Here is a 15,542-nt window from a genome sequence, read left to right on the forward strand (position 1 = left end):
GAAAAGGGGAAACATAACCCCCACTTTTTAAAAGGGAGAAAGGAAGACTCAGGGAACTACAGGCTGGTCAATCTCACCTCTGTGCCTGGCAAGATGATGGAGCAGGTCCTCCTGGAAACTCTGCTAAGGCACATGGAAAATAAGGAGGTGATTGGTGACAGCCAACATGGCTTCACCAAGGGTAAATCATGTCTGACAAATTTGGTGGCCACCTACAACAGGGTTACAGGATTGGTGGACAAGGGAAGAGCAACTGACAATCTACCTCAACTTGTGCAAAGCATTTGACGCTGTCTCACATGACATACTGGTCTCTAAATTGGAGAGACGTGGATTTGATGGATGGACCACTCGGTGGATAAGGAACTAGCTGATGGTTGTTCTCAAAGTTGCGGTCAACAGCTTGGTGTCCAAGTGACAAGTGGCGTTCCTCAGGGGTTGGTACTGAGGCTGGCACCATTTAACGTCTTTGCCGGTGGCATGGACAGTGGGATTGAGTGTACCCTCAGCAAGTTTGCCAACAACACCAAGCTGTGTGGCACAGTCAACAGGCTGGAGGGAAGAGATGCCATCCAGAGGGACCTGGACAGTCATAGAATCATAGAATTGCTGAGGTTGGAAGAGACCTTTAAGATCATTAAGTCCAACCTTTAACCTACCCTGACAAAAGCCACTTCTAAACCATGTCCCTAAGTGCCCCATCTACCCTTTTTTTAAACACCTCCAGGGATGGTGAATCCACCACCTCCTTGGGCAGCCTGTTCCAATGTTTCGTAACCCTTTCAGTGAAAAGTCTTGAGAGATGAGCCCGTGTGAACCTCATGAAGTTCAACAAGGCCAAGTGCAATGTCCTGCACATGGGTTGGGGCAATCCCAAGCACAAATACAGGTTGGGTGGAGAATGGATTGCAAGCAGCCCTGAGGAGAAGGACTTAGGGGTGTTGGTTGATGAGAGGCTCAACATGAGCTGGCAATGTATATGCTTGCATCCCAGGAAGCCAACCATATCCTGGGCTGCATCAAAAGAAGCATGGCCAGCAGGTCGAGGGAGGTGGTTCTGCCCCCTACTGCACTCTGGTGAGACCGCACCTGGAGTACTGCATCCAGCTCTGGAGGCCCCAGCATAAGAAGGACATAGACCTGTTGGAGCAAGGCCAGGGCAGGGCCACGAAGATGATCAGAGTGCTGGAACACCTCTCCTATGAAGACAGGCTGAGAGAGTTGGGGTTGTTGAGCCTGGAGAAGAGGAGGCTCCAGGGAGACCTTATAGCAGCCTTCCAGTACTTAAAGAGGGCCTACAGAAAAGATGGGGAGGGCTTCTTTATCAGGGAGTGTAGTAATATATGAGGAGTAATAGTTTTAAACTGAAAGAGGGTAGGCTTAGATTAGATATGAGGAAGAAATTCTTTACTGTGAGGGTGCCGAGGCACTGGAAACAGGTTGTCCAAAGAGGTTGTGGATGCCCCATCCCTGGAAGTGTTCAAGGCCAGGTTGGATGGGGCTTTGAGCAACCTGGTCTAGTGGAAGATGCACTATCTGGAAGAAGCTATTTGGGGTTAAATTAGGAGTTTCAGGCCACAATATCAGGAACTCGGTTAAAGGAAGTGAAATACGCTATTCAACAAGATTAAGGGTCTAATAAAAGCTAGGAGATTTGAGGCTCCCTTTGTTGATAACTGGGTAATCCAAGGAGACATGCTGAGATCCCTGAATACTGCAAATTTGAACCCACCTTTGGCAGCTTTATATGAATGCATTGCTAGTGTTACTTGCTCTGTCTGCGTCTCCTGGGAACACTTATTTGGATGACTTTGTTAAGTTTCTTCTGCCTTGGGAGAACAGTGATACATTTTAAAGTATGCCAAAATCTGTATCTGTACTTTGCTATTTCCAGAATAAAATCAAATAACTGAATATGAACATCCCTTCTACCTCATCCCTATCTCTTCAGTGTTTGACCTTAAATCCCAGCTTCACCCTGTCAGTGCCAACATCCAAACCTTCTCATCTCCTTTTTTTTCCAGTTTTATTACGCACACCGCTGCCCCATTCGGGTCTGCATGTTTCCCTGTGCTTTTTCAACCCTTCATATGCTATAACTTTTCAACAAATCATGGAGTAGGAATCGGGAAATAATACTGGAGACACTATATAGGAACTGCCCGCAACAAAAAAAAATTTTAAAGTATAATTTCCATCAGTCACAATTAGATCCAGTGTCTAGGAGGTTACAGAGTCACAGCTGGATTTCTGGCTGCCGTGTACTCTAATGATCTATTCCCTATTTTTCTGAGAATTGAATATAATTTAATTTGATGGTCTTAGAGGTCAAAAGCTGCTGCTGTTTCAGGAAACTTAACTGAAATGAGATACAATGCATAGAAAAGCCTGCTAGTTATGACTTTTTCATCATGACCTGTACATTTTTTAAAGGACAAGCACAACCTATAAAGGGTGTGAGGCCAGACAGAGGCAGAGGATTTGAGGAGCAATGAATCTGAATTATTAAGTCCTGGTTAAGAAAGCTCATTAGCCATAATGCAAAATAGGTAATATGCCTTTTAGCATGATTTACCAGCTCTGCTCAGAACAGCTGAAAATTTAAATCACAAAGGTTTCACGGTTAGACAGATTAATTTGCAAGACAATTTTGGAGCAGTTTGCCCAATTCTTTTTCTGATTACACTCAAATGTAGGTTGTACAATGGAATTGTTCTTCCAGATTGTTCAGTGAGATTCCCATCTAGTCGTGTAAAGTGATTAAGAGACCAGAAATCAAAACAGTGATTCTTATGGGTAGAAGAATATGTTAGTCAGACAACAGGGAAAATATAAAACAGATCTTGGAGAAATTAGGCAAATCCACATTCCAGGAAAATTTCTGATGCCATTTCTTCAAAACTGCAACGCCTTTGCCAATGATTGAGGAAATTCACTAGGGAATAGCTATGGTGTATTTGTTCAAATTAGGTAAAACAACTTTCACTGTTGAACTCTCAAACAGCATAGGAAAAAGCCATCTCAAGAGAACAGTATTAATAATTGCAAAAATAGCACAATAAGAATAATAGATTCCTTTGTCCCTGGGTAACTCAAGGAGACACACTGACGTCCTCAAATGCTGGAAGTTTGAACCGACAAAAATGGTAGTCTTCAGACACTTAGGACACTTCTGGGTAGCTTCTCTTCAAAAGGAATTATAAAGAAAAAAAAGAGAATATATGTAACTGATTACCTAATGTCAGTACCTCAGCACAGAATAAAAATGTTAGTGACATCAACAGGACTCTTCAATAACCTGAAAAACAAAAAATGGCCATGCACAGCTAGAGCCAGTGTCATGCTGTAGGATAAAGAAACGCTATAAAGAAATAGGTTAAACATGCAGTAAGGTTTGTTTGGGTTTTTTTCCTTTTTTTTTTTTTTTTTTTTTTTTTTAAGTCTGACGTCCAAAAATTGTTCACAAGTAGAAGAGGAGACATTAAAAATATTCAAGTCAAAGAAAGACCAAATATTACCTTACTAAGTAGGGAAAGCAATCAAGATAACAAAAAGATCATTATTGTTTTCTTCCAAAATGCAAATATAGTTGATGTTTTTTAATACACACCAATCAAATTTATTCCATGTTCATCCATTTCAGGGTGAGTAGAAATCAGCCACATTTATGCCAAGATAAATTCGAAGATAGATACTACACAGACATTTTCCCAAATGTAATTAGCAGTAAAACAGACTGAGTAGGAATGTCATGGTATTCCCTTCGTCATCAACTTTCAAAGGCTGTTCCAGAGAAAACTTCTGTCAGGGAGATTCTAACTATACTTATTTTGTCTCAGATCAGGAGCTATGAACAGATGATCTCACAAGATCCCTTTTAGCTTAGTTTTCTATGAAAACAGACGCTGATTCAAAATGTTCAGATTTTTAGAAATAAGTGGACATCAAAAATTGTCATCACCTGATATCCACTAAAGAGCACTATTATGGAGTGGCTAGCTAGTTTACAGAAAAAATAGATGGCAACCATCTGAATTTAAAGATCTCTGTTATTTACAAGAAGAGGAAGGACAATCCCTTATGTAGTTAAGAAAGATAAGCAACTTGCACAATGGTACTACTGATGACAAGACTAAATATAGAGTTAACTATAGAGCACATGCTCGTTCCAGATCTGGAATGTTTTCTGTTCCCACAGAAATGAACCACACAATCCACAAAGTCAGGAGAGCTAAACACAAGGAAGGGTGGCAAGAGTCACAAGATATGTACAAAAGTTAGGCAAACCATCTGCAAGATATCACACATTTCCAGCCTAAGTACTTTCCAGGACAGAATTAATACACTTTGCTTGCAATGCCAAATAAATGTTGAATAAAACAGGAAAGGTATTGTCACCAATAGATTGTGGTTTATCTTTTTATAAGCATTGATATTAGATGAAGCATCTTTTGCATATTGTGCACAGGGCAATTTGTGGTGTGGGGAAAGTGATGGCAAATTTTAGACAAAGTAAGATTTTTAAAGCCTGTTTCCCCTTGCAATAGGTTGAGACATTTCCCTAAATTTCCATGGGACTAGTGCAAAGCAATAGAATTCTATGAGTTCCAAAAGATAAATACAGCTTATAAAGTAAGAAGGATTAAATAATAGTAAATCTATTGTTGAGGGAATTTCAAATACGGAAAAAGGAACTATTCATTTTCCTGGCCTCTGGAAAGAATATATACAAGTTCAAATTGTATCCACAGTTCCTTTGAGGAAAATACAGAGCATGGTAGACATTGTACAAGAATAGTTTTCAGGCTCACTGTGTCACTACGTGGTATGATCTGACTGATGACTGCACACATGGATCAGCCGAGACTGTAACACTGCTGAGCGAGACAGATGGGGAAATGACACTGAGAAGGCAACACTCCTGCTGCATAACAAATCCCACCTTCTCCTTCCAAAACATGCTGAACTCTCCTAGGAGTAAGAAAAACGGTAATTATCTTTAGTTAAAAGGTTTTCTTTTCCAAACCACTGTCAGTATTTAAAAGTGTGTTCATGCTGAAAGTACCTTCTGTGGAATCCAGAAGATATTTTCAAAACAATTCTATTTTCCTTACAAATCTCCTTCATTTTTAAAGACATCCTACCGATTTACCTTTTAGCTGCTAATATCTGAATATATCCAATTACCTCTCTCACCTGAATATCCTATTGCCCAAAAGATTTATATTTCAGGAATCAAGTTAAGCTTGTCCCCTGACATGCACAAAAATGCATGCAAAAGCAAAAACGAATGAATACATTTCCTAATGACTGTCAATTTACAATTTTCTGTCACAGAAGCTTTTATGATTACTATATTTAACACAGTCCTATTGCTTCTTCTCGTCATTTTCTCTCTTTTGCATTTCACAAAGTCCCAATAATTTACATACCCAACACCTAGAATCCTCCTACTAAGATAAATTTGGTAAGCAATAATTAAACTAAATGACAAATAGTCATAATTTTGTCTTATCATTCTAAACATAAATGGCAATAATTAAATGGCTGCACGGTGTTCAAGTTACTTGTAGAACGGAGAAATACGAAAAAACATTTACGTGCCAAAGTCACTTAAAGGATCATTTCCAGAAATTTAACTAAGATTTTTATAATGAACAGTTGATGGTCTTTTTCTTACTTTTTTGGCAAAGAATACTGTAGGCCTGGCAGTGTAGGGAAACCCTCAGTTCTTCAACATTTATGTACCTGTGACCATCAAAATTTGGTTTGTTTTAAAGCAGACACTTGAAGTCAGTTCCGTGTTTATGAACACAAATCATCTCTCTGTCGTGCCATAGCCATGGGCACTTGAGTATGAAGAGGAGATCCTTTTGTAAGAAATGGGACAAAGGAAAAGATGGACCTCTCTGACCTTTAAGACTAAAAGCTGTAAAATTTTAAATCAAACTGATGAATATCTGAGATTTCCTCACGGACCTCACTTCTGTATTCCCATTAAAGCTTTTTTCCCCAGCTTTGAGTTCACTATCCGGTGTAACAGCCCATTACCCTTGCCTTGTGCATTACCCTTTTCCAGCACCTCTGGCAACTGCTGTTACCACATTTTTTTTTTTTTTTTTTTTGCAACTACATACCGCACTCAGGGCAAGCAGAATGTCACATATTCCCAGTAATCTTCACTAAGACATTTTTTCTAAAGAAATTCTAAACCCCTGAATTCACTATGCAGGCTCCTCCTGAAGTTTGTTCCTTGTTTGCTTTGCAAGACCCAAAACTGCACCCTGGAGCACCCTTAATAACAATTCCCACACAAAACTCCAGACAAGATTCAATATTACCATCTTCTGCCCTGTTTTTCCAGAGATGTTATTTTCTCAGTAGGCTTATAACTCACTAAGGTCTCAGCCCTCTTCCTAAATAAGCTTATGCCAGGCAGAGCAATCTGTTCCCACTGTGGGCTCACAGTTCCTCTTTCAAAGACTCCTCTGCAGGAGCATCTAAGATTTTGCTTGTCTGCTTGTCTCCAGGAGGACATAACTGAGGGTTATCAGGCTCCTTGATTTTTCTGGTAACATGAAGTGTACATACCTCATCGCAGGTTTTCCAATGTCCTACTTCTTCCCTGTTTCTTCCTGCTTTCTGTTAGAACCCTAACAAGTGTGCCTTCTTCCCAATCCTCCACATCCGTTTTTGCCTCTTCCTATAAAATGCACTTGGGTCCTTCCACGGTTTTCCAGTCTCCTGCTACATATCTGTATCCCCTGCACTCCTGGCTTCAATGGTTTGCAACGGCAATCAGTCAGTTTCTAAAGACAATGTCATAAAGCATCTGTATGTGAGCACGACACAGCCAGTAGCTATAGTAACAGAAAAGCATACTTTAAACAAAAACAGAAAAAAAAAATCTGATATCTCTCATCTTTCCCCCATCCCCAAATATTGCAGAGTTCCATAAATATCCTCCTGTGTATCTTCACCTAATTGTATCTCCCCCTAGCCCAAAACAGGGTGAGATAGAAATAAAGCTTTCTTTTACCTGGCTTAAGGAGGAAAATAAATAAATAATCACACACAACAAAACTAGAAAGAAAAGATTGTCTCTTTCCCAGAAAAAGAAAAAGTAAATCTGGAAATTGCAAATCCAGAATAGGCAAAATTGTCACTATCCCAGTTCTACCTTAATTTCTGATATCGGTTCAGCTATAGGAGCCTTCTGGGCTGTGAAATTAATTTCCACTCTTCCCTTTTCATTGTCTTGTTCTCTTAGTAATCTTCCCTTCCTGCAACAAAGCTGCGCAACCAATGCCCCTTCGTTTGCAAGTCAGTTCAGTCTCGGATGTAACGGGGCTGAATAGTTATTCATATTCCTCAAAAACATGGATGGGATGCAGATGTGTGGCTATTACTTTTGGGTTACAAATTAGTCTTCAGGGCAGCAGTGCCCAAAGGCTTCACCCGGGGCTGAGGCTGGCATCGTTGCCTGGCTGCACAGCCCTCCAGCTGCAATCCCCAAATCCCAGGGGTGCAGGTGGATTCACAGGGCCAGGGCCATGGCACCCAACATGGGAGCGAGCCCCAGGGATGAGAATTACAGCTGAGCCTCCCTGCCTTGCTGGGCACACACCCAGCCAACCCCTGTAATGCAGCTCCCCACCTCTGGCTGCTCTGTGAGAACTACCAGTGTGCACATCCCCAGGGAGTGCCGGGAGCGGTTCGGGATGTTAGCAAGGGTTTGAGAGGACTTCTTCCCCAGTGTAGCGCTGTGCTGTGCTGCCTAGAGACATCTCTTCATATCCCCAAGCAGTAAGGCCACGTGCTGATGCTTGCAACTCAGCTGCCTGTAGCACAAACCTGGAGAGCAATTTCTAATAATTCCAAATAGCATAGGTAGCTTTAAAACACAGATATACAAAAAAAGAAGAGCCTTCTGCAGGTTCTTGAGAAGAGCTCTTGAATCTGACTGGACTGAGTCAAGGTATTAAAGAAAAGATGCTTTTTTTAACCCTTATATATTCTTCATTCCTCTAGAGCCTGTGTAGGTGGATTTCCACAGAAAAGAACAAAATAAACTCGGTGCCTCAGCTTACTTTACCACTAAAAAGGTCAGCAGGGTGCAAAACGTCGTTCAGCAATTTAATGCACATATACGTCTGTCACACCTTTTCATTCCCGTGGTTTAAAATATGCATATTGAAATAGATAAACAATACAGACTCAATTCGTACGAGAAACATGTCTAGTGAACTTCATTATTTTATATAAATATTAAAAAATGAAACCACCTTCAGTATTACCTTTCAAAAAATTACTCTTTCTTATTTGAGACTTCCCTTCTTGAAGGAGTAGGACTATTCCATGTATCTTTTAAATATATACAAATTTATTACTATTCACAAGAAAACCCACCTGAAATAGATTTCCTTTTAATCAGTGAAATAAGCATCCATGCAATTAAGGAGAGAGAATTACGCATTTCAGCAAGTTACATCCTGATATTTATCAAACTGGAATATTGTTATACCTGATTCAGTTTTATACATTGACATCTCTCCATTGTTATTGATTAATGGTTAAAAGTCTCCAAGGTTGTTATAAAACACCGTTATAAATAACTGTTATTATTTAGATACCTAATGGATGCACTCTCTACAAATGATGAATTATATCCCACTTCTTAATTAGAGTCCTCTGAAATCTAACTTAAATAGTAGCTAAGCAGATTAAATACAAAAAAAGAACAAAAGCAAGGCAGCTTGCAAAATGATACATTTATGGTTTTTTTCTCAGCACTGTATAGTTTTTCCACAGACTGTTTTGTAAAGTATCGTCTTTCTCAATAACTTATTAGATCACTGTAATCTGGATTTACATATTAATTCATTCCGTTTCAATGTCAATCATAACGTGAAAATTTAATAAAAACCAACTCTAATTGTTCTTCAGAGACTTAGCAATAATTACTCCCACATCATCTCAGTCGAGGAGATGTCTTTCACATGTTCTGTTTCTCAAGCATAGCAATTGTATGTTTCTTCTGGGCGCCGCATACTTCTCAACTCAGGATTTCATTCACTGAGATGTTGATGGCTGCCTTAACAACATAGCACATAGGGGTTACACTTGATAAAATTGGAACCGTATTCTGTCAACAATAATTATGTGGGTGTTTTGCTCATTTCCTGCTATCGCTGTCCCATGGCAACACTCTAAAACAGTACTCATTTTTTAAATACATAAATGACTCCTTAGATGACACGTTTCTGGCTCAGGCTTGGCAAAGGCATGGTGAAAACAAAGACTTTTTTGAGAAACTATCACAACTACTTCCATTATATGCAAATCTGCAGGGAATGTGCTAATTCCTGAGTGGAGGGTGCAGCTTTGCTGTAGTAGCAGCAGTGGTGGCCTGAGGCATTTCCAGAGATTAATAACAAGCATTTTCACTCCAGGTCATTCTCTCCACTTTTTGGTGAATTCCCCAAGAAATGCCTCAACCAAAGGTCATTATTCCAATTAACCCTGCCTTTGGGGTTGTTGCTGTTAAACCAAATCATATAAAATCATGTTAAAAATTCCACTTTTTATTAGGTTTACGTCATTTTGGAGTGCTGAAAAGAGCTGATAGTATTGGTGATTATATTGTCATATAAACTCTGGAAAAGAATTAGTTCGGTACATGGGAAATCAGCTTTGCAATTTTCAGTTTTAGCTGTTTTGAGAATATTTACTTTTCTAAGATTATTTTGTTTCTTGCGAATCAAGATTAAGACAAACAAGTATTGTAAATACAGTTCATAAAGCAGTTACAAGATGAGTTAGGGTATTGCAGGCTTTTACCCTCGGCTCAGTGAACATCTAATTTCCAATTTAATAAGACCTGACGGCAGGATCAAGTGCACCTACAACTCCAGCCATTCAAATATTAGCTGCACTGAGAAAATTAGCAAAAATGATACCATTACGGCTATCTTTTTCTTAATGTGAGAACCCTGACTAAACTTGTTTCATTAAACTGATGCTAATGTAATGAGAAACATCTGGAGATTAACAAAGTGGATCAGGTTCAGCCTGGATTTTTAGAAGAAACTATTTAATAACACACCATATGTCCCTGGAAGCAACCTTCCTTTCGGTTTTAACATTCTACAGGGATTTTAAGAACAAAATGTAGCACTAGCCAAGTGTAAGATATATAGATATATGTATTTAAGATATGTCTATAATAGAATTCAGTGCACAACCATTTTGCACTAGAGGAAAGAAACACAACTCAACACGAGGCGACGTGTAATTGCAAGCTGTATATTGGTATATTGATAAAGCCCAATGTGCCTGGAATGTCGAGAGTGCGTCTTACGCTAGCCACATATCAGTTGTCTTTTGTATTGTCACGTGGATGTAAAGGAAGCTGTGAGTGTTTGCTATCAGCATCTGATTAACCACTAAATTCTAACCATAGCTTTGGAACAAAGAACAATTTTATTTGATGCCAACCATTGTCTGTAGCAGTGAAACAGCATAGTTTCCATTAGAAGAGGATGAATTTTAATTCTGATAAGATGTGGGGATGAAATGTGAACTTAAGCTAAATGAATATTCATATAGGAAAGTGAAAATAGGTGTCAAGGACTTGCTGCACTTAAGTCCTTGGTTACATGAAAACTGTACACCATTCGACAAAACAACACGGTTTCTAATGATTACTTTCCTCATATAATTTATTCATCTATTCCAGAGCAGTGCTTCGGGGCTTAATGAGTGTTTGTAAAGCTCTGGCTGAAACGCACTCTCTAAGTGCAAAACATTATACCATTTACAATGAATGAAGTAGTGTAGATTACTGGTTCAAAAAAGCCACTAAAGCTCATCAGCATGTGCATTTGAAGGGTGTATTACTTCACCAGCCAGAAAAGCCCCTGTTAACATCCTATCCAGTTGAAAGGCTCAGCGTGCTTCCTTAACGCTGAATCCACTCTGAAGTGCAGAGAGAAAGGAAAAGTCGTGCAACTTTATCTCTTCTCTTATTTTCACTCCATTTCACCCTTATTTTCCACATATGGGGCACTCCTGTATCACCATCTCAAAGAACTTCTCAGCAAATAAATAAACAAGATTAAGTAGCAATAGCGCTCCTTTTGGAAACAGCTTTTCTTCATTAATAAAAAATGATCCCTGTCTTAGTGACATGGTCCAAATCTCTTCTTCTCTATGTCCTATGAGTTCAAGCATTTTTATCACTATCCCTAACATCGAGAGCACTGGAACACCAGGACAGTTGAGCTCTTTCAGCCCATCTCTACCACCTTGGCACCCTATTGAAGTCAACTGTTGTTCCTTGCATGGCCATGTTTCTCCTTGGAAGATCAGCTTTCTGAAATAAGGATATCTGAAAGCGTACGACATACAATGGCCTTCTATCAGCAGAAGTGGCAAACAAGATGATCTCACGTTTCCACGTGCTATCTGCTTGATGATGTGATTCTCTTGCCCATTGTTGCAGTACCATTGCATCTGTTAAAGATGCTGTATGCCTTTTTAACTAGTTAAATGTCTATTTGAAAAAATGAGGTTTCCAAAATGGTAATTTTCTTAAACTCTAATTTTTTTTTTCATTCTTTGTACACTATGCTAGCTGCATTACCACTAAGGATGAAAACTGATATAACACTAGTGATGGTGAAGAATAGTTCCACTCATTCTAGAGGAAATCCAAGACTTTATAAGACCAGGTTTTAGTATGAAAAGGGAAAAATCAGGCACAATAAAGGTTGTGGAATTAGGTAGTCCTTCTTCCCATGTTAACTAACTGTTGCCCAAACATTCTATCACTACATCTTGTGGTACACAATAAATGAGAGCCAGGAAAGGCAAAACCTTGCCTTTTAACATCTCGCACTTTTCTGCCCATTAGCTCATCTCTCCCACGCCTGTAAATGGTGGTTGTTTCTACAGTGGCTCTTACTTCCCTCATACGTGACTTCTACTGCATCTTAGGACACAAGAGAGGGTACAGTTTATATTATACTCATCAATGCCAATATACCAAAAAAACCAAAGCTGTCCGTGGTTCATGGCAGGCTCATGCACGGAGAAGGATACAAATTACTGTTACGTTCTTTTTATTAAATACTAACTTTGAAGTTAAACATCATTTTTCCTCATTAGCTAGGCATGGTAACTAGTTTGGCTAAAATATAATCTAATAACCAGGGGTCAGTGTGGAGACTGCATTCTGTTGGGAAGGAAAAATAAAAAATAGCAAAAAAATTGCCCCAGAGAAACACGACTGGAATTCAAGACTATACCAGTTTCCTTAGCAGTACTGTATATGCAGATAATATTTATAGAAACTAGAGTTTATCATATCAGAAAGAAGCATTAAGTTAATTAAAATGTGCTGTAGCCTAAGATTACATTTTATTAATTCCTGTTTGCAAGACGGTCATGTCTAATGGTTTCCTCTTGGCGTTACTTTTTTTTGCAATTGGACCATTAAAGATATTGATTCTTGTTCTGCTTGTGAAGTTATTCAGATTCTTGCAAACACAAGTGCCAATTCCCTGATCTTTCAGTATTCTTGTTAAGTTTTTGCCCCAATGGGATTCTCTTTTTCTCAAGGGAAAACAGCTGCGCATACAACATCAGAAATTGTAATTAATTTTGCATCAGTCCAGAATAACCAGTATACTCCAGCATTCTAAATACCCAGGATAAATTACTGTAACAGCCCAATACTGTTCTCAATTGCATCATTGCTGCTTTACCACAGCTGTGACAAATATACAATTCCTTGTGAATACTTAATGTTGAATCACACTGTAAATGCATATTAAAGCATGTATGACATTTTACAGAAAATCATGTATTCAAAGTGTTGTAGACAAATGAGATGTGAATTAAAAAATAACCACTACCTTCACTTCAGTTCTTGGGGGGTGGAAACATCCTGACCACTGTTGAGAAAGTGGATTAAAATCTCATCTTTTAAAATATTTTTGAAGCATGCAGAAACTCTGTGGAGAACATCAGAGTGGTTAGATGGGTAGGCAGAGAAACAGAGATGCGACCAATTTATCTGTTTAAATAAAAAGCAATGGTTTGCCATGAATCTGTTCAAAATTAGACACGTCTGTATCTAATATTACTAGCAGCAGTAGCACATAACACACAGTACATTCCACCCTTCTAAGTAATATTAATAAGTCTCAAACCCTTCTAAGTAATATTAATTAATCACGTTACTGACCTGAGTTCACAGAGGGATCGAACCGAAGGGAGTTAACCAATTAAACACAAGTAGCCAGTGCTGGGGAAAAAAAAAAAAAAAAGCCCAAGTTTGCCTGAAGTTCTTTTCATCCTGACTTAAACAAGTCGATGTGTAGTTTATCTCATCTGCGACATCCACAGTATGATTAGTCTTTCTAAATGTACTTGTTAGGACAACCAAAGTTACATCCAGTCCTGGAGACACCGATGTCACGCTTACCTTTACGTAGATTCAGCCTTTGAAGTCGGTGACGGTGTTCGCCCAGGTAACACAAGGTGGGCAGACAGATGCCTTTAGCATCAGGGTCTCTCAGTGTCAGTTGTCTCCCAACATACAGAAAGACTCTGTGACTTATTTCCGTTCCCCTACAAGAAAGTTAGTGTTATGCATCTTCCAAAACATTTGACCGTGGCTGGCAGAGGTATCAGGTGGAAGAATTTTGGAACTTCACACCTATTTTGCACACCTTAAAGATTACTCAGTTAAATTTCTCTGTGAATTGTGGGCATGCCTAGCACCTATGGTGATTGAAAGCATCTTGTGGTACCAGCATGTGCTGTGCTTCTACATCCAGGGTTCATTCTTATGGGTGCTTTTAAAGATGCAGCCTCCTCAAAGTCAGACACCAGTTTAGTTATCCCCAGCGATGAATGCAATGTATGTTAGCACAACAAGTGCAAATATTTGTAATCATGTCTCAGGAGGGGTGCCTCATGACCTGAGAGCAAAGAGCAGGTACATAGTGAAAAGCGAGGAAAGTGCTTTCAGACAGGTAAGAGGGAGCAGAACAAGAAATGCAACTCCTCCCCAATGCAAAGGGGATTCAGTCCGATTTTCAACAGTCTTTGAATTTTGCTAGTTTTACATGTCCTGAATTTGTTCTACAATTTGAAAATCCTCTTGTTTTGACATTTGCCTAAGCAGGAGTGTCATTCCTAGCACCTGCTTTTGAGCTTCTGCAGGAAAGCTTCTCTGTGAAAGCAGTTGTCATCTAAAGAGGCAGCAAATCAATGTCAGAAAACTGTTGTTGATCAGCTTCCTGCTTTCCCATTCCCTGAATCAAAGAGCTCTGAAAGGCTTCTTCAAGGAACAAGAAAAATCAGACACATACCAAAGGTCACAGTCCATGTTTTCTAGAAAATTTTAAGCTTAAGCATCTACTAAGGCTTTGTTCACATAAAGAAATATCAATATAACTAAATTCATTTAGCAACTATTTTTGGTGAAGTGCTATCCTCCTCCTTTGGGGACATGTTAGATGATTTAAGACAGTCTAAAAAACCCAGATTTAATGTTTTTACCAGGAGCAAAGGTACAGGACTGAGGAGGATCCACTTATGACAGCAATGCAAAATACAACTGAGGCAAGCGAAGGGCACAGCTACAGCTTGTTACCAGTCCCCTTTGGTCAGTGTGCCCATGCCAGCAGCATAGCAATGGGGAGAAGATCTGGGGGGCTAAATAGCATCTCCACTTTACCTGCAAGTGAAAAAAATTGCGGTTCTTTCCCCAGGCCCCTTGTGTGGCATTTCTCAGCCCTTGGCAGGTGACCTGAGGCACTCAGACATTTTCCTCTCTTTCCACCTGCCAGTGACGTAAATTCTCTCTTATCCCCTTCCTTCCCACAACTGACCTGAAGTAAATCCTGCCTTCAGACTTGACCCATACCTTGAAGCAGCTTCTAGAAAACAATGCGGTTGCAAAATGGTACAATTGTTATCTGCAGATACGGCTCAGTTTATTCTACAAAGCTTTGATAATACAGTACGTCAGCTAAGAATGTGAAAAAAAATCCACACCTTGTCTTACATGGCTATGCTGGCAAAATGATAGAGTATTTTGCTGGCTTACTTTATGGCTTTCAGGAAGGTGGGGAAATAAGCCCAGCAGAGAAACTTCCTAACACATGCTGCATCTTCAGTATGGCCCTCTGCTGCACCAGCGCAGACAAAATAATAATACTTACAAGTGTGAGATATGCAGGTGTTATAACAGCATTCCAGTGGGAGTACTCATAACCGGTTTCAAGACAGAACTTGGCAGGTTTAGGAAAGAGAGTGAATGCTGTTGTATCTGCGATAGCAGTAGGCTGGATGCAATGACCCAAGAGGTCCTATATTTCAAAGTAAAAAAGAAAACAAGAGCACTGAAGTCCTGCAAAGAAAGAACTGAGCCTCAGAAAGAACAACAGCAGAAAGAAGCAGGTTACACATTAGCCAACACACGTGCTCCTACGTAGCTTCCATGGCTGGATTGCTGGAGCTCACAGAGA

General features: G+C 39.6%; 1 long non-coding RNA gene across 2 annotated transcripts; it reads right to left on the bottom strand.

Annotated features, from left to right (window-relative positions):
- Window positions 1-2,710: 2,710 nt before the first annotated feature.
- LOC128908352 (uncharacterized) lies at window positions 2,711-15,445 on the bottom strand. 2 transcript variants are annotated; one of them, XR_008465912.1, is made up of 5 exons: window positions 15,237-15,445; window positions 13,490-13,635; window positions 6,592-6,809; window positions 4,812-4,971; window positions 2,711-3,298 (listed from the first exon to the last, which is right to left on the bottom strand). It is a non-coding gene; the product is annotated as an uncharacterized LOC128908352 (long non-coding RNA). The 2 variants fall into 2 exon arrangements; XR_008465911.1 differs by lacking the exons at window positions 13,490-13,635; window positions 15,237-15,445 and adding an exon at window positions 12,918-13,472.
- Between the last annotated feature and the right edge of the window lie 97 nt (window positions 15,446-15,542).

Source organism: Rissa tridactyla, chromosome 4, assembly GCF_028500815.1.
Source record: "Rissa tridactyla isolate bRisTri1 chromosome 4, bRisTri1.patW.cur.20221130, whole genome shotgun sequence".
Classification (NCBI taxonomy): Eukaryota; Metazoa; Chordata; class Aves; order Charadriiformes; family Laridae; genus Rissa; species Rissa tridactyla.